This window comes from Phascolarctos cinereus, unplaced genomic scaffold, assembly GCF_003287225.1.
Source record: "Phascolarctos cinereus isolate Bilbo 61053 unplaced genomic scaffold, phaCin_HiC Scaffold_5;HRSCAF=322, whole genome shotgun sequence".
Taxonomy (NCBI): Eukaryota; Metazoa; Chordata; class Mammalia; order Diprotodontia; family Phascolarctidae; genus Phascolarctos; species Phascolarctos cinereus.
This window is the reverse complement of record NW_027555958.1, coordinates 164,555,274-164,574,037: the sequence shown is the minus strand read 5'-3', so window position 1 is coordinate 164,574,037 and position 18,764 is coordinate 164,555,274.

Sequence of the window (18,764 nt, the reverse complement as noted above, 5' to 3'; positions counted from 1 at the left end):
CTGATTTGTAGCATTTGCTGATTTCTGAGGCATAAACACGCACACTGAAAATTTAACAATCAGCTCTTGTAAGCTAGTTCAAGCTGGCTCTAGTGCACTCTTGCCTGATAACCAGCATTTATATAGCATTTTAATATTGTCCTCCCAGAAATCCTATGAAGTGGGTTTTTTTCAGTTGGTACTTTTTAAGAAGCATAATGTGAGAAGTAGTAAAGGACAGTGGATAAAGAGCCAATCTCAGTAACAGGAAGACCTGGGTTCTAATCCCACCACTGTCACACACTGACTGTGTGACTCTGGGTAAGTAACTTCCCCTCAGAAAACTGCAGAATATAAATTTCAAAAACAAAGCGGGGGGGGGGGCAATGTGAATTGGCAGAGGAAGTTCTCTGTACCAGTGAAATCGCAGGTAGATATAGGGCCCATCACGATCCACAATTCTTTGAAATCCTTAGAATAGCAAGCCGTTCTATAATAGGTCTTTGGTTAACACTTCTGGAATCTGTGATTTCAGAGATATAGGCACTCCCCTCACTGATGCATGTAATAACACTCTTGCTACTTAGGAGATGGACTTTGAATGCCGACATGGCCAACATAGCTGCAGCTAACCTGAGGATGAGTCTCTAAATTTAGGCCATTCCTTAGTACAATCCATCAGTGAGTTCATACTCTAAAGTGAGGAAATCTTAACCTTTTTGTGCCGTAGACCCTTTTCACAGTATGGGAAAACCTAAGGAGCCCTTACCAGAATAATGTTTCAAACGCATAAAATAAGGTAAATAGAATTACAAAGAAACTAATCCTATTGATTGATAGCCAGGTGGATCAGGGGATTGAGTGCTGGGCCTGCACTCAGAAAGACCTCAGTTCAAATCCAGTTTCAGGCACTTACTAACTGTGTGTCCTGGGCAAGTCATTTTGCCCAGTAGCTCCTAGTAGCTCCTTCCCAGGATTTTTGTAAGGATCAAATAAGATAATAATTGTAAAGTGCTTAGTATAGTACCTGGCACATAGTAAGCATTATATAAATGTTAGGTACTTATCATTAAAAAAAAAAGTTCATGGACCTCAGGTAAAGATGCCTGCTCTAAACATTTTCAGTTTGGCAGAACTTGTCAGAACATTATCTCCACTGACATAGCTTTCAAATGCCAAAATTATGAAAGAGAATAGGACTTTAGAGGATGAATTGGTCTCTATTTAAAATAAAAATGTAGCACTCAAATCTTGGGTCCCAAGGGAATCTCAAGAAGTTCCTTTTTCTTTTGTTCTCAAGCAAACTATCTCTACAATCTCTTAAGTTATGGAAATTTGTCTTACTTTCTCAATAGTTAATCAACAAACATTTATTAAACACCTATTCTGTGTCAGGAACTGTGCTAAGAGCTGGGGATACAAGAGGGAAAAAGACAGTTCCCTCAAAGTATCCTCAAAGAGTTTGTTTACAGTCTAATGGAGGAAACAACATGGAAATAAATGTTTACAATGCAATCTATATACAGGATAAATACAAAATGACTAAAATAGAGAAGGCACTAGAATTGGGAGGGGTTATGGAAGGCGTCCTATAGAAGGTGAGATTTTAGTTGAGACTTAAAGGAAGCCAGGAATGTCAGTAGACATAGAGGACAGAGAGCCTTCCAAACATAGAGAAAGCCAGAGAAAATGCCTAGAGTCAAGAAATGGAGTGTCTTGTTCATAGGGTGGCCACGAAGCCAGTGTAACTGGATCAAAGCGTATATGTCAGAGAGTAAGATATAAGGAGATGGAAAGAGGAAGAGGTTAGGTTAGGAAAGGCTTTGAATGCCAGAGTGTTGTTTTTGGTCCTGGAGGCAATTGGAAGTCACTGGAATTTAGAGGAGTAGAGAGGTAACATAATCAGATGTGCACTTTAGGAAAATCATTGTAGTGGCTGAATGAAAAATGGATTGGAGCAAGGAGAGACTTGAGGCAGGCAAACTTATCCAGCAGGCTATTGTAATAATCCAAGTGTGAGGTGATGAGGGCTTGCACTAGAGTGATGACAGTGTCAGAGGAGAGAAGGGGACATACACAAGAGATGGTGAAATTTAAAATCAACAGGCATTGACAATAGATTGAAAATGGAAATAGTGGGAGAGAGAGTGAAGATTCCAGGATGACTCTGGTTGTGAGTCTGAGAGACTTAGAGAATAGTGTTGCTCTCCGCAGTAATAAGGAAGGTAAGAGAGGCAAAAGATTTAAAGTGAAAGACAATGAGTTATTCTCAACTGAGTGAAATATCCAAAAAAAATACAAAGCCTTTCAGCCTCCCATGATGAACTGCCCTAAGTGATCCCCTAGAACTAGGAATTCATGGACTACATCACTATTTCTGAATCCCATCCTTAAGTGAAAGGTGAACTTAGATAAACGACTGAAAAAAGACACCTCGAATATCTTTGGTGAAGTTGTCCTATTGAATCTCAAGAAGTGTTGTCTCTTCCTTTTTATGATTAAATAACCCCCTCTTCTCTTTTGATAACCTGATTTTAGGCACCTTGTCTAAATGCCATGCACTCTCCTGAGTGTATCAGGGTAAATAGTTTGATTTGAAATTTCATGCCATACTCACATGTCGCTCACATCCTCCTGTTGAACTAAATTGCTATTTTCCCCTCATTTCCTGGATAGATTGCATTTGGTCTATGGGTAAACACACAGTGGCTGCCCCCTCTTCCCAAGCTTTATAATGAGAAGATGCCATCTGATCAGGTGCATGAACTCTGCTGTCATTTGCAGCCTGACCCATGGGTCAGGGGTGATTGGAGCAAGCTCAGGGATGCATACAAATCACATCCTCTTGTCTGTCTGTTTTGTTGACTGGTTCTCCTCAGGGTCATGGCTATCTTAAGTAGCAGCCTGAAGGATAAAGTGCGCCCTGTCTGAGCTGTAAAACTTTGACTTTGGACCAATTGTATCTGACATACAGCAGCATGAGGTTTGGTTTAGCCTTTGGATTCAGGACAAATCACTGGCTATCAATAGCTGATAGTGACATGTAGTTTACTGAATGTCTCCTTTCTCTGACAGCTATACATGGGGAAGAGAAGAAATGAATGTGTTTTTAAGTTTGGAAGGTTTGCTTCAAATTTTATGTCATAAATACTTGCTTAAGAAGTAAGCCCAGCTGCTAAATAACAGGTCAAATAACAGTCTTCAGTGACTCTGGTTTCACATTCGATTCAATTCAAGTATTTATTAAGCATCTATCATGTTCCAGCACTGTGCAAAGTGCTGGGGATACAAATGCAAAAACTAAACAATACCTGCCCTCAAAGAACTGACATTCTACTGAAGAAAAACACATACAAAGGCAAGCAAATATGAAGCAAATACAAAGGAATTGGGGTGAGCACTTACAGCTCAAGAAATCAAGAAAACCTACTTGTAGGAGGTGACATTTTTTGCTGAGCCTTACAGGGATCCAGGGTTTCAAAGATGTTGATGTGAGGAGGAAGGGCATTCCAGGCATGAAGAACAGACTATGCAAAAATTTGGAGATGGGAAAAGGAATGTCATGTACAGAGAATAGCAAATAGGGCTATTTAGCTGAAACAGAGTATCTGAGAGGGAAGTACTGTATAATCATCTCGGAAAGATAAGTTGGAGCCAGATTGTAAAGGACTTTAAATTACAAACAAAGAAGTTCTTATTTTATTCTAAAAGAGAAAAAAGTCACTGATGTACTTTACCCAGGTTGGGGGCTGGGGAAATAGTAGGGGAAATTGATCAGACCTGTGCTATAAGAAATAAAAAAGGGATATTATTAATGTTGTTGTTGTTATAATTAACTAGCACTTATATAGTGCTTTCAAGTTCACAAGGCACTTTATGTATTTGATAATTCGATAACTTTATACATCTGATAATTCAACAGAAGCATGAGTGATGACAGTCACTCAAAAAGGAATGAGTTGCATGTTTCTGCATGATGAAGATGTAGCTATGAAATTAATGTAATACATGTGAAAAGGGTGACATCAAGGGCCCTCTCTGTGGATTATCTGTGGTACCCAATCATTCAATTATCCTTGTTAATCCTGTAACACACTCTGGGATATCATTTGTCCTGATGATCCTTTCACAGTGTCCCCTTTCTACTCAGTTTACTTAGTGTCAGGGTAGTGACAAGTTAAGTTTTAGAAGGTGAACTTATATCTAAGATCTCACAAACATAGCATTTCATAGATGTTGTTGAAGAAAATAGCACTTAACATAAGAAATTATGTACTTGGTTCCAACCAGCTAAGAAATCAACAAGCATTTATTGAGCGCCAACTGTGTGCCAAGTGCTGTGCTAAGCATACGTATACGTTTATCTATATGTATATGTATAACAGCTAGGTGGCTCAGCGGATACACTGCCAGGCCTGGAATCAGGAAGACATCTTCCTAATGTCAAATCCAGACACTTACTAGCTGTGTGACCCTGGGCAAGCCACTTATCCCTGTTTGCCTTGGTTTTCTCATCTGTAAAATGAGCTAGAGAAAGAAATGACAAACCACTGCAGTATATTTGCCAAGAAAATCCCAACTGGGATCAAGAAAAGTCTTCCATGACTGCAGTGACTGAACAACAACACATGAGACATAGAAAGTAGATGGAAAGTAACCTCAGAAGAGAAGGCCCCAGCAGCAGAGAAGACTAAGAAAGAGCACCTGGAGAAGGAGGTGTTTGAACTGAGTCTTAAAGGCAGCCCAGGATACTTTCAAACAAGCTAGCTACGATGGAGTCTGACATCTATTTACCAATGCTCCAAGTCTTTTAGTTTTCAAATGCTTACCTTTTAAGTGAGCTGTTCTAAATCTGTCCTTGTGTGATACTATTGTAACTTTTAAAAAAATAGTGTACTGGATGTAAGGATGGATTTTATAACAAATGAAAGGGTGTTTATGAGATGAAATACTTGGGTAGATTCTATTAACAACAGGCCTGTTGAAAATGATGTCTTTTGTCAAATTTTTATTCCTGCAGTTTTATCAGCTCTAGTAGCACAGCACAACTAAAAAGAACTTTTATCAAGTTGTCTGAATGATAATGAGGAGTGTTTCATTCCTTCATAATGATATCGTCAAAGGAGAGAGGAAGAGAGAGACAGTCAGACAGACAGGCAGGCAGGCAGACAGAGACAGAGAGAGACAGATCAGAGAGAGACAGACAGATTCATAGAGACAAAGACACACAGAGAAAGAGGGACAGACAGACGGAGGGGAGAGAGAGAGAGAGAGAGAGAGAGAGAGAGAGAGAGAGAGAGAGAGAGAGTATCCAGGCAGCACTCTACTATGGAAAGATCTGACATACTAGTTTCAAAAGCTACTACATTATACTTCTCAATTTACATACTTAAAGGATCTAAAACTTCAGTTCTACTCAGATGGAAAGATTTTTTTGGCTATAATCTATTTAGAAAGTGGTTAGGAATAATTGGTTTTACTGTGTGATCATAGAAAGAGTGGTAGATTTGATGTCAGGAGACCTGGATTCTAGACCTGACTCTGACATTTATTAGTTTCTCTAGAGGTGAAGTAAGGCAGCTAGGTGGCTCAGTGGATAGAGTGCCAAGACTGGAGTCAGGAAGACTCCTCTTCCTGAGTTCAAATCTGGCTTCAGACACTTACTAGCTGTGTGAACCTGGGCAAGTCACTTAACTCTTTGCCTCAGTTCCTTATTTGTAAAATCAACTGGAAAAGGAAATGGCAAACTACTTTGGCAAACCAATATCTTTGCTAATCACTTCACAAAGAATTGGACACAACTAGAAGAAATGAAGTGGTTAGGGTCAGGAAAACCTGAGTTCAAGTCTGGCCTCAGACACTTACTAGATATATCACCCTAGGCAAGTCGCTCACTTAACCTCTTTTTGCCTCAAATTCATGATCTGTCAGATGGGGATAATAATAGCACCTGCTTCTCAGGGTTGTCATGAGAGTAAAATGAGATAACATTTGTAAAGCACTCAGCATAGTGCCTGGTACATAGCAGATGCTTAATAAATGTTTATTTCCTTCCTTCTTTTTATAGTCACTTTACATCTGTGAACCCCGTTTTCATTCTCTGTAAAATGGACATACTAATACTTGTACTATCCTCCTCACAGAGTTGGTAAAAGGGAGCCATTTTGTAAAATTAAAGCATTATGTAAATGTGTCATATAGCTATTATTTATGATATTGATAATGATTATTGTTAACAATGTGTAGGAGAAAAACTTTAAAAGAGGTGAATTAAAAGTTGTATCAATTAGAAGAAGCCAGTAACGTTCTCTGCCCTGAGAGTTGTAGGAAGTTTATTCTTACAATCACATATACACATGTAAGACAGATAAGTTTCAAGTGGAGAAAGTACCTGACCTGCAGTCAGAAAGATCTAAATTTAAATCTGACCTCAGATACCTTCTGTCTGTATGACCCTGGACAAGTCACTTAATTATGCCTAAATTTCCTGATCTTCAAAACAAAGATAGTAATAGCACCAACCTTTCAGGACTGTTATAAAGAGCAGTAAGACATTTGTGAAGAACTTTGCAAACCTTAAAAATGTCACATAAATACTAGCTATTATCTGATGTTGTGGTTGTGTTGTTGCTCACTCATTTCAGTCATTTCCCACTCTTCATGACTCCATTTTTGGTTTTCTTGGCAAAAAAAAAATACTACAGTGGTTGCCATTTCCTTCTCCAGGTCATTTTACAGATGAGGAAACTGAGGCAAACAGGATTAAGTGAGTTGTCCAGGGTCACACAGCTAAGTGTCTGAGGTTGATTTTGAACTCAGGTCTTCCTGATTCTCGGTCCAGCACTCTATCCACTGCACCAACTAGCTACCCCATTTATTAAGTATTAGCAGTAGTAGTAGTAGTAGTACCAGTGCTAGTACTAGTACTAGTACTAGTAGTATCATCTTGACCCTTTCGGAGTGTATTGCCCTTCTTCATGGCAAAGAATACTACCATGTCATGAGAAAAAAAAAAAGTTTGAGAACAACTGTCCTATTCAAAAATTTAATAAATTATCAATGTCATCCTAAGTTATAAGATACAAAGATTACTATCATTTGTTATATATACTATAGATTAATATTAATATATATTATTAATATATATTACTTATATATTAATATTAATATATATTAATGCTATATATTAAATATTATGTTATGTGATGAGGGAGATACAAAGTTTAGATAAGATACAATCTCTCCCTTCAAGGAACTCAGGTTACATGAGATGGGAAATCCACATAGATAGCTATAGTGCATTTAATTGCAATAAAGAAATGAAAAGCAAAACTACTTTGATAGTGGGAAAGAACAGGAAGTCTTCATAGAGATTTCAACTGAGCTGAGGTTCAAAAGGTGGGTAGGAGTTCAAAAAATACGTGGGAGAAAAACATTTCAGACAAAAGGATCAGAGGTAAGTGAAGACAGGAAGATGAGAAAGCTTAGGGAATGTTGGGGAGTAAGGGAGAAAGGGGAAGGGGGAAGAGAATAGCTCGGTTTGGCCTAACACTGGAATGAATAGAGAGAAGTAATATAAGATAATCTAAAATATGGCTCCATATTTTATCAGAGAGAAAAATCTTGAGCATTGAATGATAGAGGTTGACTACAAAGGACAACGGAATGATAGGATATGCTCTTTTCCCAAAAACATCCAGTGCCCTATAGTGGTTAGGAAATTTATGGTTTAACCTGTACCCAGAAACACAACATAGGGGCAGCCAGGTGGCAGTGGATAGAGCACCGGCCCTGGATTCAGGAGGACCTGAGTTCAAATCTGGCCTCAGACACATAACACTTACTAGCTGTGTGACTCTGGGCAAGTCACTTAACCCCACTGCCTAGCTGGAAAAAATATATATAAATACAACATAACTATGGCCTTGATGAAAAGTCAGAATGTCTATGGCATTCTCTGAGGGAAGTGTGAGGACAAGATGGCACATTCATTGTTAGATTCTGTTATCATATCAGCTATTTTTTCTTGATCATTTTTCTTTTAAGCAACAAAAGGTTCTTTCTAGAGGGTGGATGAAATTGAAATGACTGTGATATAAAAACAAAAGACATCAATAAAATGTATTTTAAATTATGTTTTAAATGTTCATGGTACAAGTGGAAATCTAGTCTGAAATGTCTAGTGATCATTACCAGGTGTAAGATTATGAGAAACAGGGAAAATGGGGTGGCTCAACTCATCCAAAGAAATGTAAATAGTTTACCGACTGCACATCTATCTCTAATAAGAATTGATGTGGTGTGTCATTTGTAATTTAATCGGCAACATTACATCTTGATAGTCAATGAAGATCACTAAAAGATTCCCTGTAAAGTTGGATTACACCACACACAAAATACGCACTGAATGTAAGTATCATTTCAGCAATGTATAAGATGCTAAAGAGAAGGGAATGAAAGTTAAGGCGATGATACTCATGGCTAATTCTGGCATGTCTTTCTTTTCCAGGGACCAATACTGCTTCAGGGAGTCCCTGGAATACCTGAACACAAATGAATACATTAAATACAGACTGTTAGTCTTGATTTTAAATTTCTCCGCTTCTATTTGTATATGCCAAAATTTTAATACCCCGGGAAATTATTTGTCTGGTAACATTCCTTCTTTCTAAAAATGTCATAAGCTATAGTTCAAGGGAAAGGATATTGAACTTGAAGTCTTCAGTTCAAGGGAAAGGATATTGAACTTGAAGTCTTCAATTCAAGTTTGAGCTCTTTCTCTTGCTGCCTGTGTGACTTTGGACAGGTCACTTAACCTTTCTAGGCCTCTGATTCCTTATCTATAAGGTTCCTTCTAGCTTTAGATCCTCAATCCTAAAAATAGTGGTGGATTTTTTCCCCCATGAAATGAAACTAAATCAGCAAACATTATGAACATTTACCATTGGAAAGGTACTATAAAGATGTGGCACCTCCTAATGAAAAATTGACGATCAACTACCTCTAACTACATAAATTCACAAAAAGTAGACAACCAACATATATACGCACATATATGTTTGGAGCACAGCATACCCAGAACAGACATTTGAGCCCATATGAAGGTCTGAAGAGTTAATTCTTTTTTCATTGCTTTATTGTTATACAATGCTTACATTTCCGCTATATAAAATTAGACTGCAATATATGTGGCGTTAAAAACTCAGCTTAAAAGGGGTCAGTAGTTTATAATCTACATGTGCTGCAGCTTTATATGCAAATGAACAAACAAGAAGTTAAACAAAATATTCTTTTGCAGATCAAGTGGGGAATTAAATGATTATAAGAAGTAAGTGCACAATGAAGGAGGAATCATCATATGTCTTTTAACTTGGGAGATGTTTTGCTGACTCAGGAGTAGTTCTGCATGCAGAAAGAACGCTGGCTAGTGCCTTGGCCTCTCACACTGACAGTGAATATTTCTGTGGTGGAAAGATAATCGCTGATTCTTGAAAATGCATTGCAGGCAAAGCCATTTAAATGTTAGGTCCATTACCATTGAGTTAAAATAAGTCATTATTAAATTATTTATAAAGTCACTGAGGAACACGTAGTACTAATGTGTCAGCTTCTTTTTCAATGGGACATCAAAATGGCAGCACTGTCTTGCGCTCAGTAATGCTTTCTGAGGTAGCACAATATTTTCTAATACTCAGACAATATGGGATCATCAGATCAAGCCATGATTTCCATAGGCATTGCTATGTGACAAAGAGTAATATTAAGAGGTTATTCATAAACTGTTTCCTTGTTCTCTCTTCATCATTTCAAAATAGCTGCATATAATCTCATGTTACTTTTTTTTTTGATCCAAGAAGTGGTTCTGAGTTACATTTCCTCCAAATTGCTATACATATTTTGTTGTTTAAAGTTAACCTTGAAAATCTGTCGTTGAAGTATTGTCTATCTTCCCCTCTTAAGCATCTTCCTTAGTTCAACAAGGGAGAGAAAACTTACTTAGTTTACAAGTGAGCATTGGATGTTCTGATCACATATTCAGCACAAAGATGCTGCTATTTCAGTTTCACCTCAGTGCTAGTGGTGTTTTCTTGAAATTAATCCATTTGTCCTTCCTTCAAACATCTGATGAGCAAACTAAGGCAAGAGAGTATGAGTGATTTGCTCAAGGACAAATAACCAGTGTGTATTTGAGGCAAGATTCATATCCAGATTCTCTTGGTTCTCAATCCAATGTCTTATCCTTCAAGCCATGATGAGAATGGTGCTAGCACAAGGAGTTTCTACATGCATTAAAGTGCGGGGCTTCTTGAATTGCTGTTGTTGAGTTTGTTTCAGTCATTTCTGACTCTGTGACAACATCTGGGGTTTTCTTGGCAAAGATACTAAAGTAGTTTACCATTTCCTTGTCTAGCTCATTTTGTAGATGAGGAAACTGAGGCAAACAGGGTTAAGTGACTTGCCCAGGGTGATACAGATAGTAAGTATCTTAGTAAGATCTGAACTCAGGTATTCCTGGCTCTAGGCCTGGTGCTCTATGCACTGCACCATTAATATTACAGTACTTGAATACAAATTTAAGTTTTGAAAGACTATATTTGTACTACATATGGCAAAGTCCAGCTTCTTCATAACCATCAGTATCATAGTTGCATGCAAGAATTAATTTTTCAAGGTATCATCATTAATCTGAACTCTAAGGGCTGTTGTTTGGCCTTTGAGGGCTTTTTGAACAGAATATCTTCACTTTCTTGACATTACACCATGTTTTAAGCCTCAACGACCATTAAATAAACACAAATTTCAAACATCAGAACCAAAGTTCAGTTACTAACGAATGAATCAACAATTATTAAAGTTGACTTTATGATTTCAAATCTTCAAAAATAGATCAATTGTAACCTAATATAATAATAAAAGCCTGTATATGTGTAGTGCTTTAATGTTCATGAAGCACTTTGAACACCCTTAGCTCATTTGAGTATATCACAAAAACTGTATGAGAAAGACAGTACAGAAAGAATTTGCAATTGTGATCAAATAATCTTAAAGGAGTTATAGAGGTAGCAGAAGGCTGCATATGCACAAATGCTGTCCTATTATGAGAGAACTGGAAATAATTCAATATGAAAATTCTTTGAAGGAATCAGGGATGCATAGCCTGAAAAAGAGAAAGCATGGGAGCCTCATGAAAGCCAAGTTCAAGTATTTTAAGGACTGTCATCTAGAAGAGGGATTAGACCTGCCTGGAACATTTTTGTTGTTATTCAGTCATTTCATTCATATCTGACTCTTTATGACCTCATTTGGGGTTTTCTTTGCAAGGATACTGAAGTGGTTTGCTATTTCTTTTTTCCAGCTCATTTTACAGATGAAGCAACTGAGGCAAAGAGGGTTAAGTGACTTGCCCAGGGTCACACAGCTAGTGCCTGAGGCAAGATTTGAACACAGGAAGATGAGTCTTCCTGACTCCTGGCCCATGACTCCATCCACTGCTCTACATAGTGTCCTTACCTGGCACATGGTAAGTGCTTAATAAATACTTGTTGATTGATTGATTCTGCTTGGCCTCATAGAATAGAACCAAAAGTAATATATTTCACTTTTAGTTATGGAGAAATCACTAAGCAATGAGTGCTGTGCAAATATGAGATGGAGTGTATTGGATAGTTTCCACATTTTAGGAGATTTTGATTTTCTAGAGAAGGCTAGTTGACCGTTTTTCAGTAATGTTGCAGAAAGGATTCATGTTCATATATGAGCTGTTCTTTCATGTACATTCTAACTCTGATATTCTGTGATTCTGAGGTGTCAGTTTCCAAAATGTGGGGAAGACATGGATTATTAAAACGAAAACTGATAAGTTTTATGTCAATCTACTTGGCAAAACTGAATACTAAACAGATGGCTTGTTAATATACTTAGAAAGTAAAGTATCAAATTCCAATTATTATGTAAACTGCTTGAAAAATATGAGAAGGCATCCTAAAAAATTTATTCTATGATACAAATATAGTGTTCATAACTAAACCAGCAAGAATAAAAGAAAAAAAACTATAAGCCAATTTCTTAAATATCAATGCAAAAATTTTATTAACAAAGAGACTATATATCACAAAAATTATATACTATAGTCAAGTTAAATTTGTAACAGAAATGCAGTGTTTGTTCAATACTAGGGAAAGTTTCAGTATGGATTATATCAGTAGTCCATATTAATAACTAGAATAACAAAAATAACATGATTATTTCATTAGATGCAGAAAAATCTTTTGCCAAAATCTAACACCCATGTCTGTTAAAAAAAAATAAAACTAGAAAACAGCAATAGATAGACCTTTCCTTAATACATTAAGTAGTGACTAACTAAAACTAAAAGCCCGTACTATATGCAATGGAAATAAACTAAAGGCACTTCCAATAAGATCAAGGGTAAAGCAAAGATGTTCTTTATCAAAACTATTATTTGATGTAAGGCTAGAAATTCTAGCCATAGCAATAAAATAAAGAAAAGAAACTGGAGGAATCAACATAGGCAAAGAGAAAACAAAATGATCAGATATTGCAGATAATATGATGGTTTACTTAGAGAACCTGAGTCAATTAAAAAAAATAATGGAAACTATTTTAGCCAACTTTAGAGATATGAAATAAATTCACATAAATCATAAGCATTTCTGTATATTACCAACAAAAGTAAGCAGAAATATGTATGAAGAGAAATTCCATTTTAAAAAACTAAAGAATGTATAAAATACTAGGGAATCTATCTACCACGAAACTCACAGGACCTATATGAATCCAACTACAAAAAAAATCTTTAGGGAAATAAATATTCAGGAAAACATTAATTGCTTAGGTAGACTGAGCCAACATAAAAATACCAATAATCTCTGAATTAATTTACTTATTCACTTTAATACCAATTAAACTACCAAAGAATTATCTTACAGAGTTAGAAAAGAGAACAATTAAATTCAACTGCAGAAATAAAAGGTCAGAATCTCAAGGGGATTTTTTTAAAGTAGGAAAGGGGCCTCACAGTATCATATATCAAACTGTACCACAAAGCAATAATTATCTAACTTGATAAGTTGACCAAAACCAAAAAGGAAAATGACAAATATTGTAGGACTTATAGGAAAACATGCACATCAATGGTCAAATAAGCATTGGTCAAGCTGTGCATTGGTCTAGCCATTATAGAAAGTAATTTTGAACTATGCCAAAAAAAGTCATCAAACTATACATATCCTTTGACCTAGTGATGCCACTAATAGGCCTGTACCTCAAAGAGATCAATAAAGAAAGAAAGGAGCCAGACATATGAACAGATTTATGTCAGGTCTTTTTTTAGTAGCAAAGAACTAGAAACTATAGGAGCTCTTATCATTAGGAAATGTCTGAACAAATTATAGTATAAACATATAATGGAATATCACTTTAAGAAATGATAAAAGGGATGGCTTAAGAGAAACACAGTTCTCTAATGAATATAGATGAAAAATTTGAAGCAAAATACTATCAAATACATTGCAGCAACTTATCAAAAGAATAATACACTATAACCAGGTAGGATTTATACCAGGAATGCAGGGTTGGTTCAATATTAGGAAAACTATCAGCATCGTTGAGCATATCAACAACAAAACCAACAGAAACCACATGATCATCTCAATAGATGCAGAAAAAGCTTTTGATAAAATGCAACACCCACTCCTATTAAAAACACTAGAAAGCTTAGGTATAAATGGAGTCTTCCTTAAAATAATAAATAGCATATATCTAAAACCTTCAGCAAGCATTACATGTAGTGGGGACAGGCGAGAAGCATTTCCAATAAGATCGGGGGTGAAACAAGGATGTCCATTATCACCACTGTTATTCAATATTGTACTGGAAACGTTAGCTTTAGCAATAAGAGAAGAAAAAGAAATTGAAGGCATTAGAATAGGCAAAAAAGAAACAAAGCTATCACTCTTTGCAGATGACATGATGACATACTTAGAGAATCCTAGAGAATCAAGTAAAAAACTACTTGAAATAATAACCAACTTTAGTAAAGTTACAGGCTATAAAATAAACCCATACAAATCATCAGCATTTCTATATATTATCAACAAAGCTCAACAGCAAGAGATAGAAAGAGAAATCCCATTTAAACTTACTGTAGACATTATAAAATATTTAGGAGTCTACATCACAAAACATACCCAGGAACTCTATGAACACAATTACAAAACACTTTTCACACAAATAAAATCAGACTTAAATAATTGGAAAAATGTCAGTTGCTTAAGGTAGGCCAAGCTAATATAATAAAAATGACAATCCTACTAAGCTAATTTACTTATTCAGTGCCATACCAATCAAACTACCAAAAATTATTTTATAGAGTTAGAAAAAATAATAACAAGATTCATTTGGAAAAACAAAAGGTCCAGAATATCAAAGGAACTAATGAAAAGAAACACAGGGGAAGGTAGCCTAGCAATTCCAGATCTTAAATTGTATTATAAAGCAGCAATCATCAAAATGCTTGAGGTAAGAAATAGGGAGGGGATCAGTGGAATAGGTTAAATATGCAAGACACAGTAGTCAATGACTATAGTAATCTAGTATTTGATAAACCCAAAGACCCCAGCTTCTGGGATAAGAACCCACTCTTTGAAAAAAACTGCTGGGAAAACTGGAAAAGAGTATGGCAGAAACTAGGCATAGACCAAATCTCACACCATATACCAAAAAAGTCAAAATGGGTTCAGACTTAGATATAAAGGCTGATACCATAAGTAAATGGGAGAACAAGGAATAGTTTACCTATCAGATCTATGGAGAACAGAAGAATTCATGACCAAACAGAGATAGAGAACATTATGAAAAGCAAAATGGATAATTTTGATTACATTAAATTGAAAAGTTTTTGCACAAAAAAGCCAATGCAACTAAGATTAGAAGGAAGAGAAAATTGGGAAAGAATTTTTACAACCAGTGTCTCTGATAAAGGCCTCATTTCTAAAATATAGAGAATTAAGACAAATTTATAAGAACACAAGCCATTCCCCAATTGATAAATGGTCAAAGGATATGAACAGACAGTTCTCAGATGAAGAAATTAAAGCCATCTATAGTCATATGAAAAAATGCTCTAAATCATTATTGATTAGAGAAATGCAAATCAAAACAACTCTGAGGTACCACATCACACCTGTCAGATTGGCCAACATGACAAAACAGGAAAATGATAAATGTTGGAGAAGATGTGGGAAAATTGGAACACTAATACACTGTTGGTGGAGTTGTGAAATGATCCAATCATTTTGGAGAACAATTTGGAACTATGCCCAAAGGGCTACAAAAATGTGCATACCCTTTGTTCCAGCAATAGCACTTCTAGGGCTATACCCCAAAGAGATCAAACAAATGGGAAAAGGACCCACATGTACAAAAATATTCATAGCAGCTCTTTTTGTGGTGGCAAAGAATTGGAAATTGAGAGGATGCCCATCAATTGGGGAATGGCTGAGCAAGTTGTGGTATATGAATGTAATGGAATAGTATTGTGCTATAAGAAATCATGAACAGGCTGACTTCAGAAAAGCCTGGTAAGATTTATATGGTCTGATGCTGAGTGAAGTGAGCAGAACCAAGAGGACTTTGTACACAATAACAGCCATGTTATGCAATGACTAGTATTGTTAAACTGAACCCTTCTCAGCATTACAAGGATCTGAGACATCTCCAGAGGCCTCGGGATGGAAAATGCTGTCCACATCCAAAGAAAGAGCTATGGAAGTTGAATTGCTATCACTTATTTTTTACCTTCTGTTTTGTTTCATCTTTCTGATGGTTCCTCCTATTGGTTTTAATTTTTACTTACAACTTCACTAATGTGAAAATATGTTTAATAGGAATGTAAATGTAAAGCCTATATCAGAGTGTGTGCCATCTTGGGGGGAGGAAGGGGGAGAAAAATTTTCAACTCAAAGGCATATGGAAGTGATTCTTGATAAATCAAAATTAATTAATACAATTTAAAAAAAAGAGAAACACAGGAAGACTTGTATAAAATAATGCAGGGTGAAATTAGCAAAACCTTGAGAACAATTTATACAATAAAAACTTTTAAGTCAAACAGCTTTGAAATACTTGGGGACTCTGATCAACCCAATTAATAACCATGATTCCAGAGGACAGAAAATGAAGAATGCTACTCATATCCTGAGATGTAGGGGGCGGCCTCAATATGCAAAATGAGACATATTTTTTAGACACAACCAAAGCAGGAACTTGTTTTGCATGTCTATGCATTTACATGAGTGTCTTTTTTTCTCACTGGGGATGAGAGGAAGTTAAAGTAGATTATTAATTTTTTAATTAATTTAATTTTTAAAAGAACTTGAAGTAGCAATCACAGGGAACTGGCAGAGTTATATTAGTAGCAAGTTTTAAGATAGTGTCAAAAGCTTTGATGAGGCATCATGAAACCAGAGACTTAGACCCAACTCTTCTTTTAATAAGATTATTATCGTATATAATTAACTTTACAGCCATTCCCCATGAAGAATTTCCTATATTCATCTTTAACATGAGGGGAGTTATGGTAACTGATTTTAAATTTCCCTTCCAGCTCTCAAATGCTACTTTATGATTCCAAGATTCCAAATCATACCAAAATATGACTAGACTGATAGGATTGTTGTGGCAGAAGAGCTTTGTAACCATGGTAGAGGGAAAGAAGGCCACTGAAGCACATTGACAAAGCAGAGCCTGTAGATAGATAACCATTATGACAAGGAATAATGTACCTATAGGACTTTCAGATTTTGGCAAAACATTTGATGAAAGTTTTCATGCTATTCTTTTGAAGAAGATAGAAAGGAGAGGATTAGCCAATTGAACAATTCAATGGAATTTAGATGATTTCAATGGCTGGACAAAAGTAGCAATAATGAATGGTTCAATGTCAACTTGGAATGAAGTCTTCATTGATACATCCCAAGGATTTGTTCCTGGTTCTTCTTAACCCTTATCAGTGGCTTAGATAAAGGCATAGATGGAACGCTTACCAAATTTGCAGATAAAATATAATCAGCAAAAGGACTTAGGTGAGGGCTTGGTTCATATTTTATTGATTTTTATGCAGGAAAGTGATGGAGAATAATAATAATGACAATAGCAATAATAAATAGCTAACATTTATCTTGTACTTACTATATGTCAGGCACTGTAGTAAGTGATTTACCATTATTTTCTCATTTGATCCTCATAACAATTCTGGAAGGTATTACCATTTTACAGATGAGGCAACTGAGGAAAACAGATGTTAAAGTGTCTTGTCAAGGATCACACAGCTGGTAAGTGTCTGAGGCTGGATTTAAACACAAGTCTTCCTGACTCTGGGCCTAGATTACTATCCACTGAATCATCTAGCTGCCTCTAAGAGAAAATGTTAGTAATAAAGATTAAACTTATAAATGTTTTGCTTAAAGAGATCCAGTTGTTAAACATTTATCAGCATACCCTTGATGCAAAAACTATTATTCTAAATAAAAATCATTTGAATAATGCTAGTAGCAGGTCTTGCTTCTTCTCTTCTATTCCAATTCTTCTTAGAAAAACAATTTAAATAAACTAATGTAAAAATGCATTTATTAAAAAATTTAAAAGCTAAGTTCAAAAAGTCAACAGAAGATATAAAGCCACATGGATATGAAGTTAGAATTTGATACAAAGGCACGAGATATGAAAATTCCAATACAAATGTAAGTTTTATTTATCCTTTTCTCTAGCCATTGCAAGATTTTCTTTACCACTATTTCGTTGTAATGGAAAGAGCATTAGGTTTGGAATCAGAAGATCTGGGTTTAAACTCTAGTTCTCCTACTCCCCGTTAGCTCTGTGACTTTGAGACAAGTCACTTTAACCATGCTGGGCCTCAGTTTCTTCATTTGTAAAATGATGGGATTAGACTAGATGACCTTTGAGGTATTTTGTAGCTCTAAATCTATGAATCTGTAATCCTGGGAACAAAATCATTCTTTGTAGCTGACCAGAGGCATTTCAGTTAATCCCACTGAGTCTGTTTCCTTAATTGTAAGTAAAGGGAATAACATTCATTCTACTTACATCTTAGCACTGATGTGAAAAATAAATGAAGTAATGTATATAAAGTTCTTTGTAAACCTTAAAGCAATGCTATGTAAGTGTCAATTATTATCATTATGATACTAAGCACTGTTCCGTTCTTACTATTTTCTATTCCTATTCCTGCCTTTAGGCTTTCTCTCCAGATAACTATCCACTACCAAACCCACAGACAGCTTGCTTTGTCATCCTTTCTTAAGTTATCATGGAACACCACAAAGAAACCAGTGATAAAATGGATACTCTTGACCAATTTCTACTGTCATTTGTCTATCTCATTTCTGTCTTAGTCATCAATTCTTCACTCCTTAACTGTAGTTTACTTTTTTTCTGTTTGAACACTTGATCCTACGAGCAAAAAAGTGCATTTAATTTTGTGCTGTATACATTACCTTGCACAAAATGCAACAGAAATCCTCTGAAACTTAATATGTATGAAAATAATACTCATCTTCTCCCAATGGTATGACCTTAGTTTTACCATGGTCAAATTTTATAGAATCAGTGGTTGTGTATTCCAGCCTCCCGGATGATAAAGGAATTTCTTTCTGCAATATCCCTGAACATTGAAGCCAGTATTTGAACACTCTGACTAATGCAAAGCTTGAGTCTTCAAGAGACAATATATTCTATCCTTGGAC